Below are 16,386 nucleotides of genomic sequence, written 5' to 3' on the forward strand. Positions count from 1 at the left end.
CTTTCTTTTCCTTCCTTCCTTCCTTCCTTCCTTCCTTTCTTCCTTCCTTCCTTCCTTCCTTCCTTCCTTCCTTCCTTTTTTCCTTCCTTCCTTCCTTTCTTTCTCTTTCATTTTCTTTCTTTCTTTCCTTTCTTTCCTTCCTCCCTCCCTCCATCTTTCTTTCTTTCTTAATATCCTTTTATTTTTAAAATACTTGAAAAGATAGTTTTCAGCATTCACCCTTACAAAACATTGTTTCAAATTGTTCCTCCTTCCCTTTTCTTCAGTTTTCTTCCCTAGACAATAAGCAATCCAATATATGTAAAACGTACAATTCTTCTACACATATTTCCAAATGTATCATGCTGCTCAAGAAGAATCTGATCAAGAATGAAAAGAAAAATGTGAAAGAAAAAAAAAAAAAAACAAGTACACAACAACAAAAAAAAGTTAAAATACTATGTTGTGATCCACATTCAGTCCCCACAGTCCTCTTTTGGGAAGCAGATGGCTTTCTCCATCACAAATCTATTGGAACTGACCTGAATCACGTCATTGTTAAAAAGACTCAAGTCCATCAGAGTTGATCATCATATAATCTTGTTACTATGGACAATATTTTCTTGGTTCTACTCTTCATTTAGCATCAATTCATGTAAGTTTCTTCAGGTCTTTTTGAAATTATCTTGCTGATCATTTCTTATAGAATAATATTCCATTACATTCATATACCATAACTTATTCAGTCATTCTCCAACTGATGAACATCCCCTCAGTTTTCAATTCTTGTCACCACAAAAAGGGCTGCTACAAACGTTTTTGCACATGTGGGTTCTTTTCCCTTTTTTATGATCTCCTTAGGATACAGACCCAGTAGGGACAATGCTGGATCAAAGGATATGCACAGATTGATAATGAACCACATATTTCAATAAATTATCAAGAAAAAATATCATGATATCCTGAAACTAGAGGACAAAATAAGCATTAAAAGAATCCCTCAATCATCTCATAAAAGATACCTCCTCCCAAGAAGAAAATAAATCTCCAAGAATTATTACAGCCAAATCACAGAACTATTAAGTCAAGGAAAAAAGTACTATGAATGGGTAGAAAGAAGCAATTAAAATATCAAGGAGTGAAATCAGAAATACATAGAACTTAGCAGCTATAACATTAAAGGACTGGAGGTCATGGAACATGGTATTCTAGGATGCCAAGGAGCTGCAAATATGAGTCAGTTACCTGATGATCCAACCATTTTGTAAACAATGTGGATCTATACCCAAAGGAGCATAAAATTGAAAGGAAGGAAGAAAGGAAGGAAGGAAGGAAGGGAAAAAGGAAGGAAAGAAGGAAGGAGTGAGGGAAGAAAGAAGAGGAAAAGAAAGGAATGTTTACAGTGGGTAACTCTAATAGAGGCCTCATTCCTCAAATATGTAGAAAACTGAGACAAAATTATAATACAAGTCATTCCTCAATTGATAAATGGTCTAAAGATATAGATATTTAGTTTTTAGACAAAGAAATCAAAGCTATCTGCATGCATATGAAGAAGTGTTCTAAAGCATTTTTGATTGGAGAAATGCAAATTAAAACAACTCTAAGGTACAATGTCATACTTCCTAGATTAGTTAATATGATCCAGATAAAGAAAATTATAAATGTTACAGAGAATATAGGAAATCTTTACTTTTGTTTTTGTTTCGTTTTTTTTTTTTAAATTGGAAAATGTTTCAAATAATCATTTAGAGAATGAGATGCAGAAATTAATTCTATATGGCACATTATAAAAAATAGTCACAGATTTTTGGTGGTGATAATGCTTGCATATCTTTTTTTTTTTCTTTTGAGAAGCCTTTGGTTTCTCTACATGTTTGTTTGTAAAACAAAAATATCTTAAAAGTATGATAAGTACTCTTGTATAATGTGCTTTCTAGATCCCCCACACTGGAGTGCCAAAATATACCATCTGGACTAGCTCTCTGGAGGATCTCAGGACCAGCCCAAGTCCTTGGTCTTAGTAGAAGAGTGAAAAAGGCAGGAGACCCACAAGGATGGTCAAAGATGGAGTCTATTTATTTCCAGTCCTCTCAGTCCCTAAATAGCTTAGTATGATTACATAACCACATCACACTAAGCAAGTGCTAACTATAGCAGCATTACATCACCACAGTACCCTGCTATTGATATGTAAATGCCTCTCTTTACTGTTAGTATCCTTTGCTTCAAGTATAACACAGGTGATTGTAGTGTCCCTTAAGGCTACTTTAACTGCCCTAACTGCCCACTTGTTGGCTGGTATGGCTAGGCCAACATACCAGTATTCAGGCTCCAACTGGGATCACAGTGAGACAGACCAACCAGAAAGTACAATCATTGTGTCTCTATTCAGTTATCCTCTCAGTGGGGGTGTCGGGAAGCAGGAGGGCAGGAGCTCAAGAGCAAGAAAATGAGTGAGTTCTGCTCTGGGCTGTCTGTTTATACTACCTCTCTTCTTCTGGGATTGCCTGTTCCCAGGCCACTCAGAACTGCATAGGTGGAGCCCTAGAAGAGAGGCTTCTGGACTTAGTGCTGCATCCCAGAAGAAGAGCTAGCAAGAGGACACACCTTAAATGCTTTTTTTTTAATTTCTAGAAATAGTGTAGCATTTTTCTTCAGACAGGAGTTCGTTAAAAGAAGAAAATTGAATTTCAATGTGAGTAAATTATCCCTGAACTTTTAATTCCCTCATTCACTCTTATTTCAATAAATACACAAAATTTTTACTTACTACTAATTTTCAACTGGAATTAGGTAAAGCCCAATGTACTTATAACCCTCCAACATATATTTATAATATTGCAGACACTTTGGATTGGTGATATGGCATAGCCAGTGTAGAAATACCATGTAATGTGTTAAAGAAATCAGAGATTAATGTAGACTCCACATGAATGTATACAAGCTATCTACAATGATAATATACACTTATTAAATATTCTTATTTAATAAACAAGAAAAAGGATATCATTGGGAAATAGTATAAATAGTAAACAAAAATATTTAGAAAATCAGTGAAACAAAAAGCAACAAATGAAAAATCTGTGTGTTCCACTGATATCACTTCAATGCTAAAAGAATAAAAGGATTAATACTTTGCATGAATGTCCTATGGTAAATTTATGGGAAAAGATGGATAAAAATGGCAGAAGATAAATGAGTATGGACTGACTGCTATATTCATTATTAGATCTGAAATTTAGCCACAATATTCCTTGGCATTTTAATTTTGTGGTTTCTTTCAGGAGGTATTCAGTGATTCTTTCAACAGCTATTTTACTTTCTGACTCTATGACATCCAGGCAATTCTCTTTGATGATTTCCTAAAAAAATAGTGTCTAGGCTTTTTTATTCATCATGGTTTCCAGGAAGTCCAATAATCCTTAGATTGTCTCCTCTCAATCAATTTTCCAGGTCAGCAGTTTTCCCAATTTTACATTTTTAAATTTTACATTTTTTTTTCTATTTTTTTCATTTTTTTTGGTTTTGCTTGATAGACACTTGATACTTCATTGAGTCATTCATTTCCATTTCTTCAGTTCTGATTTTTATTGAATTATTTTCTTCATTTAACTTTTTTTATTTCTTTATGTATTTGTCCAATTGAATTTTTAAATGAGTTGTTTTCTTCTATGGAATTTTTTACTATTTCACAAATTATGTTTTTTTTTTTTATTATAGTAACTTTTTATTAACAGAATCCATGCCTGGGTAATTTTTTTTACAACATTATCCCTTGCACTCACTTCTGTTCCGATTTTTCCCTCCCACCTTCCACCCCCTCCCCTAGATGGCAAGCAGTCCTATATATGTTGAATATGTCCTAGTATATCCTAGATACAATGTATGTGTGCAGATCCAAACAGTTTTCTTGTTGCACAGGGAGAATTGGATTCAGAAGGTAGAAGTAACCCGGGAAGAAAAACAAAAATGCAAACAGTTTACATTCATTTCCCAGTGACAAATTATGTTTTTTAACGAGTTATTTTCTTTTTCCTTTTCACAAGTTCTGTTTTTTAAGAAGTTATTTTCTTTTTCTGTTTCACAAATTTTGTTTTTCTGGGAGTTGTTTTCTTTCTCCATTTTGTCAAATATATCTTTTAATGAGTTATATGCTTTTTTCCATTTCACTAAGTCTATTTTGTGTTGCCTTTTCCAAATCCTCTTGCAAAGTTTTTATTTCCTTTCCCCATTTTTCTTCCAACTGTCTTTTAAGATCCTTTTTAAATCTCTTCTAGGAGAGCCTTGTGTGAGGAGGACTAGTTTATATCACCTTCTGAGGCTTCATCTGGAGACTATCTGCTTTTAGACTCCTCAGTGTAGAATCTTTGAAATCTGTTCTTCTCATTCACCATAAAAGTTGTCTATCATCAGCATTCTCTTTACTTTTTTATTCTGATTTTTTTTTAACACTGAGATCTGTTTTTAGGGCAAGAGAGATTTTCCAAACTTCCTCTACAAGCCACTGAAGCTACACTGGGTCAGTGTTGACTCACTCCCAGTGCTGGGTGGGCATAGCCAGGTCCCATGAAATTCTGGAATTTTGTGGTTCACTATTTACCTTTTGTGTTTGTGTTGGATATTTTATAACTTCCCCGACAACCTAATGGCTTATAACCAGGGCAGAATAGCCAACGCTGCTGTAGATTTCTCCCCATAGATTCTCTGGCCCCCAAGGAGCCCCCTGGGACTCTGTGCTGCCATTGCTCCCCAGAGTCTGTGCTCAGCCTGCTTGCACTTGATCTGCCTTTCTTCTGCCTGATTAAAACATTCCTTTCCTAGTGATCTTTGAAATTATCTTCTGCTGGTAATTTGTTATACTCCTGATACTCGTGGGTTCTGCCTCTTCAGAGTTAATTTAGAGGCTGGATTTTTAATTATTGTGAGGTTTGTGGGAGAAGATCAGAAAGAAATGTGAGTTGTCTTTGCCATCTGGGCTCTGCCCCCTCTGCTACATCCATTATTGAAAGTACTATTCCTACCAGTGACAGCACAGGATGACTTTCATTCTGATATTTTCAGGGAATAATACATACATAGATATTTTGTAGAGCCACTAGGTGGTACAAGGTTTGGAATACAGGGCTTGAAGAAATCTGGACAAGTTTGTAATGTTTGGTTCAAAAGTAGTCTTTGACACATGATGCCTTACATGCATTTGGTCAAGCACTATTGGTCTCACAATATTCTAACTACCTTTTTAAGACTTTAAATTTACCTGCCTTGGTAGATACCCTTTCTTTATCTGAGAATTCCCTATATCAGTGAAATCACAGCACCAGTAATTATCCTTCTCAAAAGGCTTTTGCCTTAAGTCCTTAAAAACTGTGCCATTATTAGCCAATTAAAATATTTAATGCCTTGACTAGACTGAAAGTCTGGAGAAACATGTACAACTGAAGAATGCATTGGCTTAAGTAAATATTTCACCTATATTTAGTTGTTTTTCAGTACTCTTTCTAGTACTACTAAGTGAACTCAAACCTTCATCCTTCATTTTAACTACACTAATTATCTTCCAGTTAGGTTTACCTCACAAGATTTCTTCTTTCTACCAATCTTAATGAGAGGTAGAATCATATTGTGGTCAGAGAATTAGACTTGAATTCAGAAAGATCTTTCTACAAACCTTACTTCTCATTTATATTGATTGTGTAATTACAGATAAGTCACTGGACATCAATTATAATTTACAAATAGTTGGAGATATTTTCTTTTTTGATAATTCTCTAAACAAGAATAATCAGAAGTCTGAATCCTAACCCACCTCCTAAAAACAAGAGAACAAAATAAATGTGATAGAAAAATTTATCAAATCTAGAGAATATTATAGCAATAGAATTTGTTTCATTTTATAGGATTGTAGTTTTCCAATTATTTGTAAAGGCAATTTCTATATTAATTTGTGCAAAATTTTGGGTTCCAAATTTTTCTCTCCATTTTTTCCTAAAATTGTAAACAATTTTATATTAGTTATATAAGTGAAATCGTGTAAAATATATTTCTGATATATTTCATGTAAATATATATGCATATGTATATACATATATATTAGTTATGTTCTAAGAAATGAAAGAAGAAATGGACAAAAAGAAAAAAAATGAAGAAAATAAAAATAGTATACTTTGATCTGCATTCAGATTCCATTAGTTCTTCCTCTGGATATGGATATTATTTTACATTATGAATCTTTTGTAATTGTTTTGGTCACTGTATTGCTCAGAAGAGTTATCATTCCTGATTGATAATCACACAATGTTTCTATTACTATGTATAATGTTCTCCTGGTTCTGACATTTTTTTCCCTCAGGTCTATTTAAATAAATTATCAGAAACAGCATCTAGGCTTTTTATTTTAATACATGTGTTTTCTGCATACACCTTTGAAAAAACTCTAGAATTTGTTGGACATATACTCCATTGTTTTCTATTTTACATCATAGTGTAGTGGATAGGTGTAAGGCAGTGCACTTGAAATCAGAAAGATTGGGAATAAATACCTCCCACAGTCTCATAGTAACTGAGCAGCATTGGGAAGACACCACCTCTATGTGTCTCAGAATTATTGTGGAAATATTTATGCTGAAGCATATCAATAATCATGAAAACTTGCATGTCAAAAATGATATTGAAAATGTCTGATTAATCTGGGACATAGATGAATGGATAATGGGGTTAGCACCTGTGTTGTAAGAGAGCTACCAAATTGATGTTCAAAGAAGTATCCTAATCCGTTTGGGATGTTGAAAGAGCTTAAGAAAGATCTCCAGACTTGCAATAGATATTCTCTAAAGATTTTATGTGAGGAAATGGATAAGAAATAAGCAAGATAAATACTCATAAATCATAATTTACACTAGAGAACAATGAGGCAATACAATGAGGTGATATGACTTATTGGCATCCTAAAGTATCTTCCAGCTCTAAATCTAAAATAAAATTGGCAAAAAATAGAAAGTCCAAGTACTCAAACTCAGTATAGAATTAAGAAAAGATGATTCTAATATAAAGTTAGAAGATCTTTAATTCATACTCTTCCAATCATATGTTTTGTAAATTTGGACAAATCAATTGACCTCTTTAACTACAATTTCTTCATGTGTTAAATGAATTTTTAATACTAGTTGACCTCTAACATTTTATGAATCTATGAGTCTAGTCTGAAGAACAGCACCAAATAGATGAAAAGGGAATAATGCATTGACTTTGGGTACAGAAATTAGTTGTATTTACTGAAGAAATGCCATTTTAAATCAAATATCACCTATCACTTATAATAAATTTTAATGAAATATAAAATTAAATTGTATTATCATTATTGATCAAATCATAAGATTATTTCTCTCATATGAAACACAACATCCTGTCTTCATTAAAACTTACACTTTCTCATTATTTATTTTCCCATTTTGTTTTAGTTTCAATATCATTTTGGTTTTACTGCAGGTATTTCTGCTTTCCACTTTCTTAGAGATTCCACCTGGGACAATAGATGCATGCCCAACAGCTCTTTATTTAGGACAGTATTATAGCAACGAGAAATAATAAGAAGCAGAATAACTAAATTTAAATGGCAAATATCTATCATTGTACATTTGGTGAAATAAAATATTTGCATTACTTTAAGTATTGTATGAAACAAATTCAATTGATTTCATCCTTGAAAAAAGGATCCAATATTTAGTCAGATACTATGTTAATTACTGACAAGTATTAAAAAACAATCCTACATTTGTTACAAACTGAGAACCGCATACAGAGTTTTAAAAGGGTTTGCTTTTTAATTAGAAAACCAGATTTAATATAGCTGGTCCAATTAAAAGGTCAGAATTAATCAGCCTCTCCCATAATTCTCTCATGCAGATCTTCAAAGATGTTCATTTTACAGACTTTATAACTACTGCATATATGATTTTTTTTAAAAATGGTATTGCATTCAATATGTTATATTGACAGACTATCCCAACTGAAATGGAGGAAGAATAAGTGAATAAGTGGAAAAATACTAAAATAAAATATGAAATAATGTAAGTAGATAGCTGGCTTTAAAAATGGCTCAGTGGGATACAAATAAGTAAAATGTGGGGATGAAATGAATTGGAACTGAATCTATTTGCATTACGGATTGAACATGATGTGCTCAGTAGGAAGGTAAGAAACACTTCACTGAACAATAGAAAAATAAGTGGAATATCTCAGCAATGTTTCAATATTATAAAAATGAGCTCTTATTGTTCATTCTTCTGAAGCCATTTTTTTCTCTCTTTCTAAGACAAAAATGCAGTGGTCTTTTAACATCTCTATTTTTATAGCTCATGCATTTTGCCCTTAAAAGTAGACAAATAGATGAATATTTCTTTCAGATTAACCAATATCCTTTAAAGATTTCTATTTTTTTTGATGCTTAAAAAGTTTGCCTTATTGTTCTGCATCCTTTTCTAGGAACCATTCTATGCCTTGCAAAATCCCTTCATGTGAAAAATAAGTGATGTTGAATCAATTCACATTTGTAAAAGATGGAAAAGAGACCAGAAATACCTAGTTCTTAAAAAAGACCAATCTATGTCAAAGTAAAAACAAAGAGAAGAAATAATTCCATTGTTTTTATCATCATTAGTCTTTATATCCAACATTAGCAAATGGAGTATACCAAATAGGGAGATGCCTATGGGTGGAAATAATCATAGTGGTCAGAAATCTTCACAGGGAAATTATCTTGATCATTATTTTAAATGAGTCTATAAGTGATTTCACAATGCCTTAAGGCAGTAACCAATTCCATTAGTATATTATGGTATATTAGTATACCATGTTCTAATTATTTATTATCTAGTTTAATTAGTGTTTTTAATCAGCACATTTTTCCTAAAACAATATACAAAGGGCAATGTTCACAAGGCTTCATAATTGGCAAGAAAACTACTTGCAACCAGGTTTTAAAAAAGAAAGAACAATCATCCCCACATTATCAACTGTGTGACCATGTACACTTAACCTTTCCAGACTTTAATATCTTCATCTTTAAAAATAGAAATTATAATGGAATGAAAAAGTCATAATTGGAAGGTTCCTCAGAAGAAAACTATCCTCAACTTTATTTGGGAAAAAATGGAGAGGTTGTCATAGAATCTTTGCTTAAAAATCTATAATGAAGAGGAACCTACTTGAGTTAGCTAACCTTATTTTCACAGAGTTACAATTGATAGTTTTTTTTTTCCTTGAATAAAGTCTAAATTTGCCCTTTTTGTAACTTCCATTCTAAGTTCTAAGTAGAATAATTCTAATCCTTCTTATAGATGTATTTTTCTCTGTCTCTCTCTCTATGTATCTCTCTCTCCTCTCTTTCTTTCTCTCTCCCTATGTCTATCTGTGTGTATATCTCTATCTATCTATCTTATCTATCTGTCTATTTATCTATCTAGTAACTTTCTAGCTATCATTTTCCTTCCAGGGTATAATATGCTCTGCTCTTTCATTTGAACTTCGGAAGCCATAATTCCAAAGCCCTTAATCATACTGGTTTTCTTCCTCTGGATGCTCTTTAGTTCATTAATGTCCTTCCTAAATTGTGATTTTTAGAGTTGAATCCTGAAATACTCCAGCTAGGTGGCACCATGGATAGAAAAACAGACCTGAAGTTAGAAAAACTCATCTTCCTGAGTTTAAATCTAGCCTCAAATACTTAGTAACTGTAAGGTCCTAAGTAAGTAATATAGTGTTGTCTGTTTCCTCATAATCAGTACATGTGTACAGGGTCACAGATATTTGGGTGGTACTTAAATGATTGAACAACAACAATAACATACAGCACATGTAGATTGACCCAAGCTGAATATAGTTTGATCTTTACTTGCAATGTACTAAATAGTATGTACATCTTAAATTCAGTCAAAATTTATTTTTTGGATGGTATACCTCATAATTATCTCTCATTAATCTGGCATTATACCTAAAAAGAAAACCTTTTTAAAACAATAAATATTTCTTATAATTGTTTTCATGCAAGCACTTTAGAAACCTTAAAGCACTATATTAAAAGCACTTAAGTAAACACTATGTTAATTACTTTTGCAGCAATTGAGACTACAATCATAATGAAAAGCAATGAGAAAAATCCCATTCAATTAGCATTTCATGATGAATTTAAGGACTCTGTTGCTAAATATTAGCATTTAGGATATTTTAAAACACACATGAACAGTAAAAGGGTCCACTTGGTAAAATACTTTGTGGAATGGTATGAGTTTTTAGATGTGAAGTAGATAAACTTCTGACTTCCTTTAATTTCCATATTGCAAAGAAAGATAAAGATAGAAAAACAGATCTGTAGCTAATAATCTGAAGAGAAGTTATGGTGATAGTTCTGAATATCTATCTTTTTCTGTGTGTTTTATTAGATAAGAATGGCATTGCTTCCAAAGTATATTGGTAATAAATCTTGAAAAAAATCATTTCCTTTGTGTATCTCTCTTTTTATTTCTACTTTTTGTTCTGTATGTTTGTTTCTATCTTTCTATGATTTTCAGCCTATCTCTGTCTCTGTCACTCTCTTTTTCTCCAATTATTCATTCGTTTGTTTATTAAGACTATGCTTTTCTATTTTGTCAAAGTTGGAAGTATAGTAAACATTCATGCCTTCAATCTCAATATTAATTGCTATGGCAGCTTCTACTTCCTTCATTTTTTTTTTTTCCAACATGAACTGTTTTGTCCTTTCCTAGTCAGCTTGATAGTCCTTAATTCCTAGGGACTCATTATCTTTATCCAGTTGAATCAATCAAGTAGCTCAGTGGATAAAACACAATACTAATTGGGATAATAATTTTTTTTCTTTCTGGGAAAAGGAGTAAAGAGAGGAAAGAACCAGACCCTAGTGCTTTCCCCTTTCCCCTACTGGAAGTCCCAGTAAGGACATTATTTCCAGCAATTCCCAACAACGTAAATCTCAGAGAATTACCTAGGAACTCTTAAATGGTTAGTGATTTTTCCATTGATGGAATGTTGTTTTAGATGTGTAGTAGATAGCTTCTGGTTCAAGTCCTATAGGAAATGAGGCTATGTATTTGTGACTCTGAAGCCAGCCTTCTGTCTACTATATTATTTTTATTTATGAATTATGTATATATGTATGTGTTCCACATGCATTTGGAAACACATAATTACAGTATCTGTTGCTTCTAGGATATTATATAAACTCTGTATGGTCTTTCAATTTACATTAAACCTGCTTACCAATCTATCTTTCTTTCCATTCTTATTTAACATTATCCCTTTCCTATACTTTTGATTCAGCAAAACTAGCCCAGTGGCTTTCCTCTAAAACATTTACTTAATTATACAGAATTTATTTGCATTTATTCTATCTGTGCTCACTTATATACTTCTTCTACATTAGAAAACAATTGTGAGTTTTTCTTTGTATTCTATCCTTAGTTTCTAAGATAATGTCTAACTAGGTGTTTAATAAATGTTTACTGAGTGGACATATATGTATAAATGTATGAGCAAATTTTCTAGATGCTACTGTCACAGAAAAATCAGAATATTAAAAATATGCCTCACTTGAGTATAGTTATATAAAAATATTATTTTTACAATTATTATCTTTAATGGAGAAGTGGTCCTTCTTAATGGCAAATTTCCAGATAAGAAATATCATTGATGATGCAGAGTCAAATATTATAACAGGAATACAAATTCCATAGGAGAAACATTATTTTTTAATAGTTACCTGAAATCAATTCTACATGACTTATTTTATTACGGTTTTGTTTTTGCTTTTTGTAACTGATGACTGTATAAGTAATCATTAAATAGGGCTTGTTTTATGGATAAAAATTAGTTAGAAGTTTCTAATTGACTAAGTCCATATTTAAAGAAGTAAATTCAAATTATTAGAGAACTGACTGGTTCAAAGGTGAATGTATCTGAAAAGTCAAGAAAGGACCATTTTGATGAGAGTGACATCCCTCCTATTACTTCTAGTGTACACTTGGATAAAATAAACACAACTAGTTTCTATCAGAAATGAGTGAATACAGACTTGGCCCTTATAGTCTTTGGTGTAATTAGGAATATCTAGAGATTGGCAGGGGATAAGAAGAATGATGAAGAAACCAAAAAGGGAGCCAGGCATTAGCATTTTTCCAACTGACATTTTGATATTGTCACCAAGGGCTCTGTTGTGAATGGCTCTATTGGTTCCCTGAAATCAGCCTCATGAAATCTGCTTCCCATGTCACATCAGTAATCTGTCTAACAGAAAATTTATCTAAATCCATTTAAATTAATTTTGGCTTTATATCTTTAGTTGAATCTCTGTTTCAGCTTATAACATTTCTATGTATTTTTCTTTTCTATCTAAATTAAACTTCATTGTATTTGATGTAAATTTACTTCAAATTTTAAGAAATTTTCTGTGAATTTAATAAGAATATTTTGGACTTTTGTGGCCAAGACCATATTCATTCCTTCTACCATCTGAGTTAAAAGCATGTAAAAAATTTTCCCCTTATTTTCTTTTTTAAAGCTTTTTATTTTCAAAACACATGCAACAGATAAATTTTCAAAATTGACCCTTGCATGGTCTTGTGTTTCAGATTTTCCCTTATTATCCCCCACCCCTTTTCCTAAATGGCAAACAATCCAATATATGTTATACATATTAAAATACATGTTAAATCCAATATATGTAAAGATATTTATACAATTCTCTTGCTACACAAGAAAAATCAGATCAAAAAGAAAAGAAAATGAGAAAAAAAAAACAAAATACAAGCAAACAACAACAAAAAGAGTGAGAATGTTATGCTGTGATCCATATTCAGTTCCCACAGCCCTCTCTCTCTCTGGGTGTAGATGGATGGCTCTCTTCATCACAAGATCATTTGGAACTGGCATCAATCATCTTATTTGAAATTCAATTATGAGTTCCAGTTCTTCTTTAGACACAAATTCCTTCCTTCTTCACAGATCTGAGAGGTAAACTTTCCTATGTCCTTCCAATGTGCTTATAATATCACTCTTTATGTCAAAATAATAATTTTGACTTTCAGATCATCTTCTATCATTTGCATTTAATCAAAGGCTGATATGCTTATGGAAATTGGATGACTTTCAATAATTCAATAATCAAAAATTTTGAATTCATTTTGTTTGACTTTATATTGGTATGAGGTGTTAGGTGTTGGTCAATGCCTAGTTTCTTCCATACTAGTTTCCAGTTTTCCCAGCAATTTTTGTCAAACAGTGAGTTCTTATCCCAAAAGCTGGCATCTTTGGGTTTATCAAATATTAGATTGCTATAGTTATTGCTATTCTGTCCCATGAACCTAACCGATTCCACTTATCAACTAGTCTATTTCTTAGCCAATACCAAATGGTTTTGATGGCTGCTGCTTTATAATATATTTTATAATATAATATAAAATAATACAGTATGGCACTAAATAAGTAGATTAAGTTAGGTAGTATTGTCATTTTTATTATATTCATTTGGGCTACCATGAGCACTTGATATTTTTCCAACTGGTTAGATATGACTTTATTTGTGTGAAAGTGTTTTGTAACTGTGTTCATATAGTTCCTGACTTTTCCTTGGTAGATATATTTCCAAATATTTAATACTATTGACAGATATTTTGAATGGAATTTTTTTTGTGTCTCTTGCTGTTGGACTTTGTTGGTAATATATAAAAATGCTGATGATTTATGTGGAGTTATTTTGTATCCTGCAATTTTATTAAATTATGAATTGTTTCTAGTAGTTTTTTCATTGATTCTCTAGGGAACTCTAAGCATACCATCATATCATATGCAAAGAGTGATAATTTGGTTCCTCATTACATATTCTAATTCTTTTAATCTCATTACCAAAGCTAGCATTTCTAATACAATATTGAACAGAAATAGCAATAGTGAGCAACCTTGTTTCACTCCTGATGCTATTGGGAATGGTTCTAGTTTGTCTCCATTACATATAATGCTTGCTAATGGTTTTAAATAGATGCTACTGATCATTTCAAGGAAAAAATCCATTCATTCCTATACTCTAGTGTTTTAAATAGGAATGGATGTTAGATTTTATCAAATGCTTTTTAAGCATCTATTGAGATAATCATATGATTTTTGTTAGTTTGGTTCTTGAAATAGTAATTAGCATGTAAAATTTTACATTGCTATTCTGTTTGTGTTATATTTCTTTTTTTTTTTTTTTTTTAATTTAATAGCATTTTTATTACAGGATATATACATGGTACTTTACATTAACATTTAAAACCTCTTATTCAATTTTCACCTCTTCCCCCTCCTAAATGGCAGGATGGCAGTAGATTTAAATATATTAAATATAACTTAGATACATAATAGTATAACATTAAAAATTTATTTTGCTGTACAAAAGAATCAGACTCTGAATTATTGTACAATTAGCTTGGAAGAAATCAAAATGCAGGTGTGCATAAATATAGGGATTGAATTCAATGTAATGGTTTTAGTCATCCCCAGAGTTCTTTTGGTTGCTGGTTCAGTTCATTACTGCTCCTTGAATGGTTTGGTTGAACTTATTTGCTTTGAGGATGGCCTGATCCATCAGAACTGGTCATCATCTATTTTTGTTAAGTATATAATGATCTCCGGTCCTGCTCCATTTCCTCAGCATCAGTTCTTGTAAGTCTCCAGGCCTTTCTGAAATCATCCTGTTGGTCATTTCTTACAGAACAGTAATATTCCATAATTTTTCATATACCACAATTTATTCAGCCATTCTCCAACTGATGGACATCCATTTCAGTTTCAAGTTTCTAGCCACTACAAAGGGCTGCCACAAACATTCGTGCACATACAGGTCCTTTCCCTTCCCCATAATCTCTTTGGGATATAATCCCAGTAGTAACACTGCTGGATCAAGGGTATCACAGTTTGATAACTTTTGAGCATGTTCAACTACTCTCCAAAATGGTTGGATTCGTTCACAACTCCACCAACAATGAATCAATGTCCCAGTTTTCCCATCCCCTCAACAATCATCATTATTTTTTCCTGTCATTTTAGAATCTGACAGGTGTGAGTATATCTTAGGTTGTCTTAATTTGCATTTCTCTGATTAATAATGACTTGGGCATCTTTTCTATGACTAGAAATAGTTTCAATTTCTTCATCTGAAATTGTCTGTTCATATCCTTTGACCATTTTCAATTGGAGAATGTTTTTTTATAAATTAGGTTAATTCTCTATATATTTTGGAAATGAGGCCTTTATCAGAACCTTTGACTGTAAAAATATTTTTCGGTTTATTGCTTCCTTCTAATCTTGTCTGCATTAGATTTGTTTGTACAAAACTTTCAGTTTGGTATAATCAAAATTTTCTATTTTGTGGTCAGTAATGATCTCTAGTTCTGCTTTGGTCATAAAGACCTTCCTTCAGGTCTGGATTAAAACTATCCTATGTTCCTCTAATTTATTAATGGTTTCATTCTTATGCCTAGGTCATGAACCATTTTGACCTTATCTTGGTGTACAGCGTTAAGTATGGATCATGCCTAGTTTCTCCATATTAGTTTCATTTTCCAGCAATTTTTATCAAACAGTAGTTCTTATCCCAAAGCTGGATCTTTGGGTTTATCAAGACTAGGTTGCTATATTTGTTGGACTGTTTATCCTTGAACTATTATTCCACTATCAATAATCTATTCCTATAGCCAATACCAAATAGTTTTGGTAACTGCTGCTCTATAATATAATTTTAGATCTTGGTCAGCTAAACACCATCATTTGATTTTTTCATTAATTCCTTGAAATTCTTGACCTTTTGTTTTCCATATAACTTTGTTGTTATTTTCTAGGTCATTAAAATAGTTTTTGGGAGTCTGATTGGTATAGCGCTAAATAAATAGATTAGTTTAGGTAATATTATCATCTTTATTATTTTGCTCGCCCTATCCAAGACATTTAATATTTTCAATTGGTTAGATCAGACTTAATTTGTGTGAAAAGTGGTCTGAATTTTTCTCATAAAGTTTCTGATTTTCCCTTGGCAGATAGATTCCTAAATATTTTATATTATCAGTAGTTACTTTAAATGGAATTTCTCTTTGTAAACTCTGACTGTTGGATTTTTTGTGATATATAAGAATGCTGATGACTTTATGTGGGTTTATTTTATTCCAACAACTTTACTAAAGTTGTGGATTATTTCTAATAACTTTTAGGAATCTCTGGGTTTCTAAGTATACCATCATGTCATCGGCAAAGGTGATAATCTGCTTCCTCATTGCCTATTCTTATTCCTTTAATCTCTTTCTCAGCTCTTTTGCTATGCTAGCGTTTCTAATACAATTTAAATAGTAACGGTGATGTGGGCAACCT

At 32.0% G+C, this 16,386-nt stretch overlaps 1 long non-coding RNA gene across 1 annotated transcript in view; it reads right to left on the reverse strand.

The window, feature by feature from the left end:
• The window catches only part of LOC116421933, a 73,074-nt gene extending 70,483 nt beyond the window's left edge, over positions 1–2,591 (reverse strand). Inside the window, exon 1 of the long non-coding RNA XR_004232529.1 lies at positions 2,301–2,591. This is a non-coding gene — a long non-coding RNA (uncharacterized LOC116421933). The remainder of the gene's footprint in view (positions 1–2,300) is intronic.
• Between the last annotated feature and the right edge of the window lie 13,795 nt (positions 2,592–16,386).

The sequence above is a fragment of the Sarcophilus harrisii genome, chromosome 2 (assembly GCF_902635505.1).
Source record: "Sarcophilus harrisii chromosome 2, mSarHar1.11, whole genome shotgun sequence".
Classification (NCBI taxonomy): Eukaryota; Metazoa; Chordata; class Mammalia; order Dasyuromorphia; family Dasyuridae; genus Sarcophilus; species Sarcophilus harrisii.